The following is a 12057-nucleotide window of genomic DNA, read 5'->3' on the forward strand; positions in this document are numbered from 1 at the left end:
TATATATATATATATATATATATATATATATATATATATATATATATATATATATATATATATATATAAACAAAATATAAGATTATTTGACTGGTTAAGACACTCTAAAAGAAAAGAATATACCAGTCCCAGATTTTGGTCTTAATACTTTAGAAAACCAATACCAGACCTTTCATACCAATGAAGGAGAGGAAATACAAAGTATTCACCCTTCTAAAAAGAGCCTTCCCCTAAAAGGGGTATTAAAAGAAAAGCCTGAAACAAAGGCTTCCCCTTACAAATTAATTCCAAAAGAAACAGAACATCATACTCATAAAATAGATGTTATACCTCATGTTATCGAACAAAATAATTATATGAATCTCTGTCTCCAGACTATTGGAAGACAAACAACTAGAATAGAAACTATCATTAGTAAATCCCAAAATATACCGCCAAATAAGATAACCGATATAAATAAAAAAAAAGGCCTTACTATTTAAACCACCTCCAGAGCTCAGTAAGGACCAATTTAGTCTTCAAGGAATAAAAAAGAAAGAAGACAATAAAGAGCTAATTGACGAATTAGTCAAAAAGCTAGCCAAATTAAGTATAAAAGGAAAAAGAATAGCTACTGAGCAAGATGTCATGGTACTCCAAGAAGAAACTCTGTCTAATAGTGAGATACAACAAATAGAATAAGCCTTTAAAACAGAAGACCTTGAAATAAATAGGATAGATTGCGGGAGGAAAGTAAGACCAACTTCTCAAACTAGGATGTATTACCCAATACCTACTCCTGTAGACATTCAGTTTGAAGAAGATTTAATAACTAGCACCGTATCATATTCAGGAAGAACAATAGTAAATTGGAATATCAATGGTATGTCTGAAAATCAAATACTTGATGCCATAAAACATATGAATATGTACGCAACCGCGTGCAAAATAAGTCGAAACTATGATCAAAAGATAGTTAAAGCCATTATTTGAGGTTTTATTGGATGGTTAAGAAGATGGTGGGATTTCCATATAGAAGAGAATAAAAAAAAGGAAATATTGGCCGCTACAAGGCAATGGGTAGTAAAAAATGAATTTGGCTAAGACATAATAAATAATGAAAGTGATACTTAGTAAATACTCTTATATACACTATTACTCTCCACTTTGTTGGGAGTATTGCGTTGCTCGATGCAAGATCAGAAGACCTTCTTTCAAATCTTAGATGCCCAACTCTATCCCATTATAAATGGTATAAACATGTGTTCTTCTCTAGACTCCTCTCCAGAGAAGATAGTAAATCCGATTACTGGAAAAAAATTTATTGCCCGATTACCCCATCTTTTTGCCGCGAAGGTCAAAACTCGATTGAAAAATAAACATGGAGGAATAATACCATACTCCTTATATACATTAGGAGAATTGTCAGCAGAATATGTGCAGAAGGTCTTGCCCTCTGTAAAGTTCTAAAATTGAAAAGGCAGCTGGAGAAACAAAAGATGACAGGCATAAAAGAATTATGAGATTTCTGTGAACAATTTGGTTACAATACTCTGCCTATGTCCAAAGATTTTGATAAGAGAAAATATAGAAATAAAAGATATAAATCAAGTACCAACACAGCTGCTGCTAAGGAAAAAATTTCCAACAAATTCACCCCAAAAAATAATTTTAAAAAGAATAGGGAAAAAAAGAAAATACCTGTTTGCTATAATTGTGGCAAAGTAGGGTATTACAAAAATAAATATAAAATAAAAAATAAAATAAAATGCCTTACAAGTAGATGATAATATTAGGAACCAACTATTTTAAATATTACAAATAAATGGTGAGTCATCTGAGAATTCTTCCAGTTCTGATACTGAACAACTAGTGGGAGAAATAGAAAATGAGGACTTAATTCTTAGTAGTTCAGAATCAGAAGATAATAATATGAATTGTTTTTGCGATACACTTTTCAAAGAAAAAAATTTGATAATTGACATAATAGATAAAATAACTGATCCCGAGGCTAAAAGAGAAGCCTTAGTCCAATACATTCATATGGCTAAAGCAAATAAAAAACCCTCTCCTCTGGTAATAACTCAAGAGGATTATAACTTTGCTAAGATCCTTAGGAGAGTTGAAGATAGAAAACGTACCCAAAAGGAACCATCTATATCTGAATTAAGGCAAGAAATTAAATGAAGTACGAAATGAATTAATAAGCCCGAAGAATAGAATACAAATCCTAGAGTTAGCCTCTAACCCTCAAGAAAATAGTTCTGATAATACTGATGAAGAATTAGAATTTGATAATATTATAAATAAATACCAAAAGCCTTTACCTCCTATAAATGAACAACCAGAATCATCTAGCACCATACAAGATAATAGTTATGTTAACCTACTTGATAAAGTAGTTACCCAAAAATTGTTTACTTTAGTAAAAATTATAGTCCATAAAGAATATAGTTTTCAGACCCTAACATTAATAGACTCAGGAGCTGACTTAAACTGTATAAATGAAGGGTTAGTTCCTACAAAATATTTTAGTAAGACAACTCAAATATTGAATACAACAGATGGTAGTAGAATGATAATAAATTATAAACTTTCAGATGCTGCAGTTTGCAACAACGGTAATTGCTTTGAACTCCCGTTTATCATGGTAAAAGGATTAAGCCGGTCCATGATACTAGGGATGTCATTCTTAAATATGCTATATCCAATAAAAATAGATTATAAACTTATTGAACCTTTATGAAAAGCATCTAATAATTCTTGAGGGAATTTTGCTAAATATTAATATCGTATTTCTTTATTCTCTTTAGACAAGAAGTCCTTTGTGAGCCCTTCTTTATCTATTCTAAATTTTTCTTCTTTTTGAACAGTGAGAATATTAAAGTCTAGATCAGATGGTGTAGGCTCATTATCAGAAAAGCTAGGTTCATATACCCTGTATATTGGTATTTGGATATTACTATTTGTCCTTGCTAATCCATCTAATACTGGTCTTTGCGGTATGGAATAATTTCTTGCCTTAATTCAGATATAGATGGTTCCTTTTGGGTACTTTTTGTATCTTCAACTCTCCTAAGGATCTTAGCAAAGTTATAATCCTCTTGAGTTCTTACTAGAGGAGAGGGTTTTTTATTTGCTTTAGCCATATGAATTTATTGGACTAAGGCTTCTCTTTTAGCCTCGGGATCAGTTATTTTATCTATTATGTCAATTATCAAATTTTTTTCTTTGGAAAGTGTATTGCAAAAACAATTCATATTATTATCTTTTGATTCTGAACTACTAAGAATTAAGTCCTCATTTTCTATTTCTCCAACTAGTTGTTCAGTATCAGAACTGGAAGAATTCTCAGATGATTCTCCATCTATTTGTAATATTTCAAATAGTTGGTTCCTAATATTATCATCTAGTTGTAAGGCATTTATTTTTTATTTTTATTTTTACATTTATTTTTGTAATGTTCTACTTTGCCATAATTATAGCAAACAAGTATTTTCCTTTTCCCCCTATTCTTTTTAAAATTTTTTTTTTGGGGAGAATTTGAAATAGAACATATTAAAGGAAATACTAACTATCTCCCTGATTTCTTAACCCGTGAGTTTTTGTAGGTGTATCTGCCTTAGCGAGATGCACATGAATAAAATATAAAAAAATAATTTGAATGATAAAAATTTTGCAAAATACCCCTATAAAAGTTTAGCGGTAATTTCATCATTTTATTTTATGGCTATTATTTTTTAAATATTTTATTTTGGTTTTACTTGGTAATATGTACACACACCCCAAATTTTAGATAAATATGATTAATATAATAATTATGAAAATTCAATTACGACTGGACAGCTGTAAGTGTGTGATGAACTTTGGACGGTGATGACGTGTAGGTGAAGTACTGTAGAACTTCACCTATAGGTGTTTTGTAGATGCTTCATATATATATATATATATATATATATATATATATATATATATATATATATATATATATATATATATATATATATATATATATATATATATATATATATATATATATATATATATATATATACATTATTTAAAAGCTCACGTTAGGGTGCTCACAATATGGAACATTTTATAAATGTACTCAACAAATTTTGGACATTTCTGTAACAGTGTTTGGTAATACAATGTTTTTTAGTAAGAGTGTTTTTTGTCATTAGGAGGGATGTGACATCACCAGCATGAAACATTAAATGACATTAAAAAGATTGTGTACATACGCTGCCTAACACTAGCTTAAACCAACATACATTCGTACTAAAATGTATAATCCACTATCATTTATCATATTTACATGCTCTCACAGTCTTTAAAGATGACATAACTCAACAATTTACAATAGTTTTTATTTAACCTATAATGTGGAACAACTACGGAGTCATTATGTACAAAATTTTACAATCTTTAAAGATGACATAACCCAACAATTTAAAGTTTTTTTTATTGAACCTATAATGTGGAACTAGGGAGTCATTATGTACAAAATTTTAAAGGAGGCAAATGCTTACCTCCAAGACAATAGAAACACTTATTATAGCCGTTTAATCCCAAATTACCAAAGAGAATTTGCAGCAAAATTTACCGTTTGATCCCAAATTACCAAAGGAATTTGGGGCAAAATTACCCTTGTAGTATGTATTTGATACATACAAAAATAAAAACATCCTAAGATCTATCACATTCAAGCGAATATGGTTGACCTTCAAGGAATCTGCGGCAAAATTTCCCTTGCTGTATGTGTTTGATAGATACAAAAATAAAAACTTCTTAAGATTTATCACATTGAAGCGAATATGGCTGACCCAGCTGTTAAACCATAGCATCTACCTAGTTCATACGATTAGAGAAGTACATAATGGTGGGAAAAACAAAAAAACAAAAACCAACATACCCTCTTTGCTCCTCCAGCTCCAGCGGTGCAGCGTGGCCGCAATTGGGTTTAGTAGAGCTATCTATATTCAACTTGAATAAGTCTTATGTGGTGGTCTCCAAACTTCTGGTATTAGCATGTAGACCACAAACGTAAATAAGTTTTCAGATTAAAATGAGTTACTCTTAACTAAAATGGAGGTCATAAAACATAAAACTGCCCGTTTATGGTAAATTACGTTTATGCCACATATACTCAAATAGGGCTCATATCAAGTAGTTCAAAAGTCATAAATTCAAGAAAAAAAAAAAAAAAAAAAAAAGAGAGGAAGAAAGACTACTTTGTAAGGATAATGAGGTTAGAGTTCAATTATATGCCACTTTACATAGAGTATAGATGCTTAATATTAAAGAGAAAATATGGCTAGAAATTCAATAGATTATGTAAAAGTGAAGCTGAAGTTGTCTCAATGGAGAAAATTATCTCTATGATAATATAATCAGCAATGCTAAACCCTAACTTTTTAACAAAGTTTAAAGTAACCCACCACTAAATCTGAATGTTTTGTTAAGAAATTCAATTTACCTGAAATTAGGGGCACTCACACTTCAAAATACATCTATTAAAACTATTAAAACAATATTTTGAATAATTTGAAATGACCCATATTATAGTCTAATCTGATTAAAAAAAAGTTAAAAATTAATTAATGAAACATAGTCTCAAATGTACAATCAAGATTGGATGGTTGAAAGTGTATGATCACACAATGCTATTGTAAAGAAAGAGGGGAACAAAGAGGGGGAGTGAGGAAGAAAGAGAAGAGAAACGAAAAAAAGGGGGATAAGGCTACGGGGGGGAGCCGAGCTAAAATATCTGCAACGCTATTTTTTTCCCGAAAGACAAGGCAGAATAGAGCTTATTTGCCATCAATAGCAATCTGAATCTCATCCATAATTGAAGTCCACTGCCAAAGGGTCAATTGAGGGTGGGTGCACCATTTGATCACATTAGCTGAGTCGCCCTCAATGATAACTTTATGGTGGTTGTGTTGTAGCCTGAGTATGCCTTCTTTAACTACTCTGACCTCAGGTTTATTAATGTTACAAAAAGGTGACTGTCCATTGTAGGTAAAGATGGTCTCACTATGATCATTCCTAAGGATACTACCAAAGCTCGTTTCAAACACTTGTAGTCTCACATTGCCATCAAAATTTAATTTGAGTCAGCCTATTGGGGGAGGAGACCAAGACGAAGATCTAATGGCTTTTTTGGGACATAGCAAGGGAGGTCTGAAAACTTCTTTGAAAAAAACTCTTTGGGGTAACACCTCAGGTTCAAGAGGACCTGAGCCCAAAGAACCAGCCCCCTCAAAACAAATTGCCAAATTTGTTCACAATCATGCGACTTACCATCAAAAACTCTGGAGTTTCACTCCTTCCAAATTGCCCACAGGATTGCAGCCACCAGAATGCCCCATAGATGGGTACCAGTCGAAGGGAAAATCATGGCAAAGAATACCTGAATTTTTACTAGTATGATCCATTGCCATTTAGAAATTGTGGCAGCCCAATTCTAGAAAGGGGTCACAAAGGGATAATGAAGGAACAAATGGCTAGAATCCTTAGCATCTTGTATGAGTGTTATGTAAATATCTTGAAATGGACAATCAAGTTCATTCGCTGAGAGAGCAATCAGGACAGATATTTTTAGAGCTCCATATCCATTTATTTGAGAATCGTGATATCGGAAGCGAGTAGATGGATTTGTAGAGTCTTGAGTCCTCAATCCTGTTAACGCATGGATATGGATATGTATTATACTGATACACATTAGTATAGATATGCATTTGTATGGATACATATCTCTTGATAAGATTAAGTGGTGTCTATCCATAACCGCAATATTTATCTTTAACTGTTACTGGAACATACGGATATGCATTTGTATGGATACATATCTCTTGATAAGATTAGTTGGTGGCTATCCATAACTGTTGGTATTTATCTTTAACTGTTACTGACCGTATATTTATACGGAGCCTTATGTATTCTTGATTAATCAATTTAGTAGAGTTCTCTACAGTATTCTGAAAATTCTAACATGGTATTAGAGCGATATTCTCCTCAACCTCAGATTTGAGGTGCCTCAGATTTGGGGTTGTCGAGATCTGAGGTTGTCGAGATCTGAGGTTATCGAGATTTGAGGTTGTTGTGAATTTGAAGCTGTCGAGATCTGAGGTTGTCGTGAGGTTGCCATAGCCTCTTTGCCCAGCTTCAAGCCCCACAGTTCAATGTGCTGATTTGCTCGAGTCACTGATTTGTTGTTGCATGACTTCCCTTTGCCTTCCATTGCTCGAGCAAGTTACAGATCTATTTTTCGTGACTTCACCCCTACAATTTGCTTCCTTGGGGTCACCTGGGTATTGTGTGACTTTAGCTTGTTTTATGTTTTTGCATGACTTCACCTTGATAAAACCTTGGTACTTTAGTTCCCTGCCTCTCTCCTTGCCTCTCTCAAGGATTGATGAGAGTGGTGAACGAAGAAGAAAATATTTTATGTGAAGCTCATCCTCTCTCTCATTACTTCGTACTCTGTTGGGCACTTTTGTTTGGCAAAAAGTACACCTCTAAGTTTCTTATTATTCCAAAAAGGCTGCATTCATTTAATAGATGGAAGCCTCTTTATTTGGGTAAATTTATTCTTTTGTTGGGATCCTCTCTTTCATTCTATACATGTAAAAAGTGCACCTTGAACAAGTGCACCACTAGGTTTTTTACTATTTTATAAAATGTAAATCCTTGCTATTGTTCTCTCTCTAATCTATCTCTCTGCTGAGTCGTGTTTCGACTCTTTAATCTATTTTGGATCTTACTGTCCTCAACTCCGAATCTAAAGTCCAACTGTTTTTGTTGATCCGTTGTTGACTTATGTTGGCACTTCCAAGTGCCTCATATTTATTTGATGATCGAATTTCTTGATCCTGGTTGATGATCGAATTTCTTGATCCTGTTTGATGATCGCTCTCTTTGTTTTTCATTACTCAATCCTATTGGATGATGAAGTTTTCTGTTACTCCATTTTGTGTGATGATCATTTGTTTTCCGTTACTCGATCCTGTCTGTTCCGGACGCCTATTGATTTGGTGTTATGTGAGACTACTCTGTTCGAGGCGTTGGTTTCTGATGATCGCTAATTTGCAAAATTCACATACAAAAAATGGCATATGAAAACGGTCTATTTGCTCTATCTGGAAAATCACCGCTCTCTTTGTTTTGCCTATGGATCTTGATCTCAGGGTGATCAGTCTGAACTCTCATAAGCCACTCTGATCTTTTCTGATGATCGAGTTTTTCGTTAGTCGATCATGTTTGATGATTGTGTTTTTTGATATTCGATCATGTTTGATGATTGTGTTTTCTGTTATTCGATCATGTATGTTGATTGAGTTTTTCGTTACTCAATCCCGAATGTTCTGAAGGCCTGTTTGTCTGCTGTTGATCGAGTTTTTTGTTGCTCGATCCTTGATGTTCTTGAGGTCTACCGATTTTCTGTGCTTGTTGAGCATGAAGACCATTGCTTCTATCGGTCATGTCATAAACCTGAAGACCTGAAGATCCAACTCGTTCGTTTATGCAACTTATTGTTCAAACTCAAGATGCTTTGTGTCAAAGCATCTTGAGTTTGAGGGAGGGTGTTAACGTATGGATATAGATATGCATCTGTATGTATACATAACAATCATCATTGACCGTTATATTTGAAATCAGTGGGTGAGAATGCGTCACTGTTTGGGCATAAATTCCAAAATCAAATTTCTCAAATGTTGTAATGCACTTTCATTTATTATATTTCACATCCAATAGCTAAAAATGATTAAGGTTTCTTTATACCATAAATAAACAGTCGCATAGTATACAATCCTAATATAAAAATATTTTGATAACACCTCGGTTGTAACCCAAACAACTACAAAAAACAACCTCGAAAACATATCTTGATGATCGGATTGATGGACCAAAACCTCTACAAATACATCCTTCTAACGACTGGGGATCTAGAAAAAGAACAATAAAAAATATAGAAAATTGGAGCCTTGACGATGCTTCATTTGTGTCCAATCTAGATTCTCCTCTCTAGGACCTTAAATTGACTGTTGGTTTCAAAATCTGATTGATTTTGACGCCACAATGGTCTCCTTTCTGATCGATTTTGATGCCACAATGGTCTCCTTTAGTTTTACGGTGTCTGTTTTGTATTACAAGAATATCATCATCTTTCGGTTAGTGAGGAAGGTATACCCTACCTATTTTTTCAAATAATTTAAGAATTAATTTTTTAAAAGTATTAGTAAAGTGGAGTCGGGGAGAATCAAAACCGCAACATAGTGACTAGGACATGAGGGTGTTACCACTACGACCTAAACCCCTTTCCCTATAGGTAACAACCTCATAACTAGGTTCTCACTATGGCATGGATTGTTGACAATTATGTTTTTTGTGCAATTTTCTCTAGATTTAATCTGTTATTGATCGGGACAAATAAGTGACTTACAATTTGCATGCATAAATGCCATGAAATTCATAACTGAATAAGAAAAAACCGTTACAGCAATACTTTTATGAAGTTTGGATGTACAAATGCACTTTTCAGGTGCATTGTGGATATACTTAGCAAATAAAACATAAAAAGAAGTACAGAGAAAAGATTATACTGTCAAGCTCAGCTACTAATTATAAGTAGTTGGCCAAGCCTCCAGAAAATCATAATTATACGTAATTTTTAGATCATTTGATTCACCATGTGACAAATTCCAAAATAATAATGGTAACATAAATAAAAATAAATAAATAATAGGTACAAATTACAAAATGCTTTTAAGCTTTATTTAACTACTAGATCTACGGTCCTTCAAATGGACCATTTAAAGTCAATCTTTGAGGGGCAAATAATTTGAGCAACTTTGATATCTAAATCATTATGGAATTGATCTTGCGTAACAGTAGGAATTATAATCAGTATCTAAGAGTAAATAGTTTTCTTAGTTTTTCACTTTCGAAGTAAATAAAACTGAAGGAAACTTGGTTGATAAAGTTCATCATTTTGTGAAATGAAGTGACCTGAGAGGTGCAGGGTAACTGGAAGCCGAAGTAAAATATCACTATTTTTAATGTTATTTTACTTATTATGCGAAGCGGAGATAGGGCATGTTAGAGTCGGCGTAAAATCGCTGCCCCATGAAAATCCTATTATCTAATATTGGGTAAAGAAGTTAAAATTATTTGAATTATAAAAAGATTAGCACTCTTGATTATCTCTTATATTTTAAGATATATGAGGCATCTATAAGAAGTTTCATATTGATGTGGATTTCTAGCCTTCTATATATATATATATATATATATATATATATATATATATATATATATATATATATATATATATATATATAGGGAAAAAATGGGATTAGCCCATTAGCTCATATAAACAAATGAGCCCAATGACCCAGATTGAATCTGGGACGATTTGACGATCACAAATGTCCGGTACTGCTTGAATTTTATTTTATTTTTTTACACATCCAAACCACTTAAAATTTTAGGTGTGTGTTATTCTCATAAAAAATCACCTAACAAAAATATAAAAAAAATTATTCATAAAAAAATAACCAAAATACCCCCCGAAAATTTTCAAGGGTATTTTGGTTAATTTATTTTATATAAAATATTTTTTTTGATATTTTTCAAAGATTCCCTTATTTTTTATGAATATACACCTAAAATTTCAAGTAATTTAGATTTGTAAAAAAAAAAAAAAAAAATTCAAACACTACTAGACATCTGTGATTGTCAGATTGTCCAATATTCAATCTGGGATGTTGGGCTTATATGTTCATATGAGCTAGTAGGCTAATCCTATATTTTCTCATATATATATATGAAATAAGAGAAAACATGTATGAGTACTATTTATGTCAGTGTATGGGAAAGATGGACTTCCCTCTAGAGAGAGGCAAGGGCCTCCTCTATAGAGAAGGAAGATCCTCTAAAATACCCTTTCGAAAGAGAAGTGAGCATCTAATGAGAGAGATGGTGCCTTGTACGCAAAGCGAGTCTTATTTATTGTAGAGAAACGGTTCCCATGGAAATGTTGTGCATAATTCCCCTTTTAAAGAGAAAGTCGATTTCTCGTTGCGCTTGCATCTCCATCTGGTGTGTTTCGTAATAGTCATCAGAAGCAAGGAGAAAAAAGAAGGTAAGTGATATCGTCGGGAGAGTGGTTGCGAAGGTTGCTCGACTGGGTATTTTTGTTGATGGTTATTGAGATATATTCTATCAAAATATGTGATGTAGCCCTCATCGATATAGTGGATTCAGTTTGTCATGCTTATAGATGAGGCCATTTTTACCGAATTATGTATATCTATGTGCTCTTATGGTATGTTGTGTTTCTATATCTTATTTCTCATGGTCATATTATGATTCATACTCTCATTGATATTATTTCTGATTGATTAAGTACATGATCCTGGTAAGATCCAATTTTCAGGCTTCCTATTTTTGCATCTACAAGGGTTCTTGTAACCTAATAGGCAATATTGGTGTGCATGGTTCAGTATAAGGCTAGCGTTTGTACAATGAATCTAAAAAAAAGATAGGAAAAATATCCCTTTATCCCTTATTTTTAATTTCTATATCTCATGGGACCCAAGTATTGAAAATATTACTTGTAAACAAAATGTCTCTATCTTTTTTATCTTCCAACCCCCTAAACCCTTTTGATCATATATTAATGACCTCAACAACTGATGAAATGACTCCCTTCTCTCTAAACTCAATCTGTTCCTCTCTCTCTTCATTCCTCATTATTCGGTTGGAGTGATCTCTCTCTCTTTCTCATTAACAAATTGGATATTTTACCATATATCCACTCATTTACAGCTCCAATCCTTCATTATTTTTTCCTTTCCACAGACCACAAATCCCTCATCCTAAGGCAAACAAATTTCCTCCATTAATTTCTATCAATCAAAGTTGATCTCATTCTGAGAGTCCAGTCTCATCCCAAGAGAAATGATTTTGAAGAAGTCCTCAATTTCAGAGCTTTGAAAAGATGGCGAGAGAGAGAAAGAAGGGAGGAAATGGACAGAAGAGAGAGAGGCAGTGATGGATAGAGTGGGA

This window comes from Amborella trichopoda, chromosome 3, assembly GCF_054954075.1.
Source record: "Amborella trichopoda isolate Santa Cruz 75 chromosome 3, AtrichopodaSantaCruz75HAP2 v2.0, whole genome shotgun sequence".
In the NCBI taxonomy this organism is placed as follows: domain Eukaryota; kingdom Viridiplantae; phylum Streptophyta; class Magnoliopsida; order Amborellales; family Amborellaceae; genus Amborella; species Amborella trichopoda.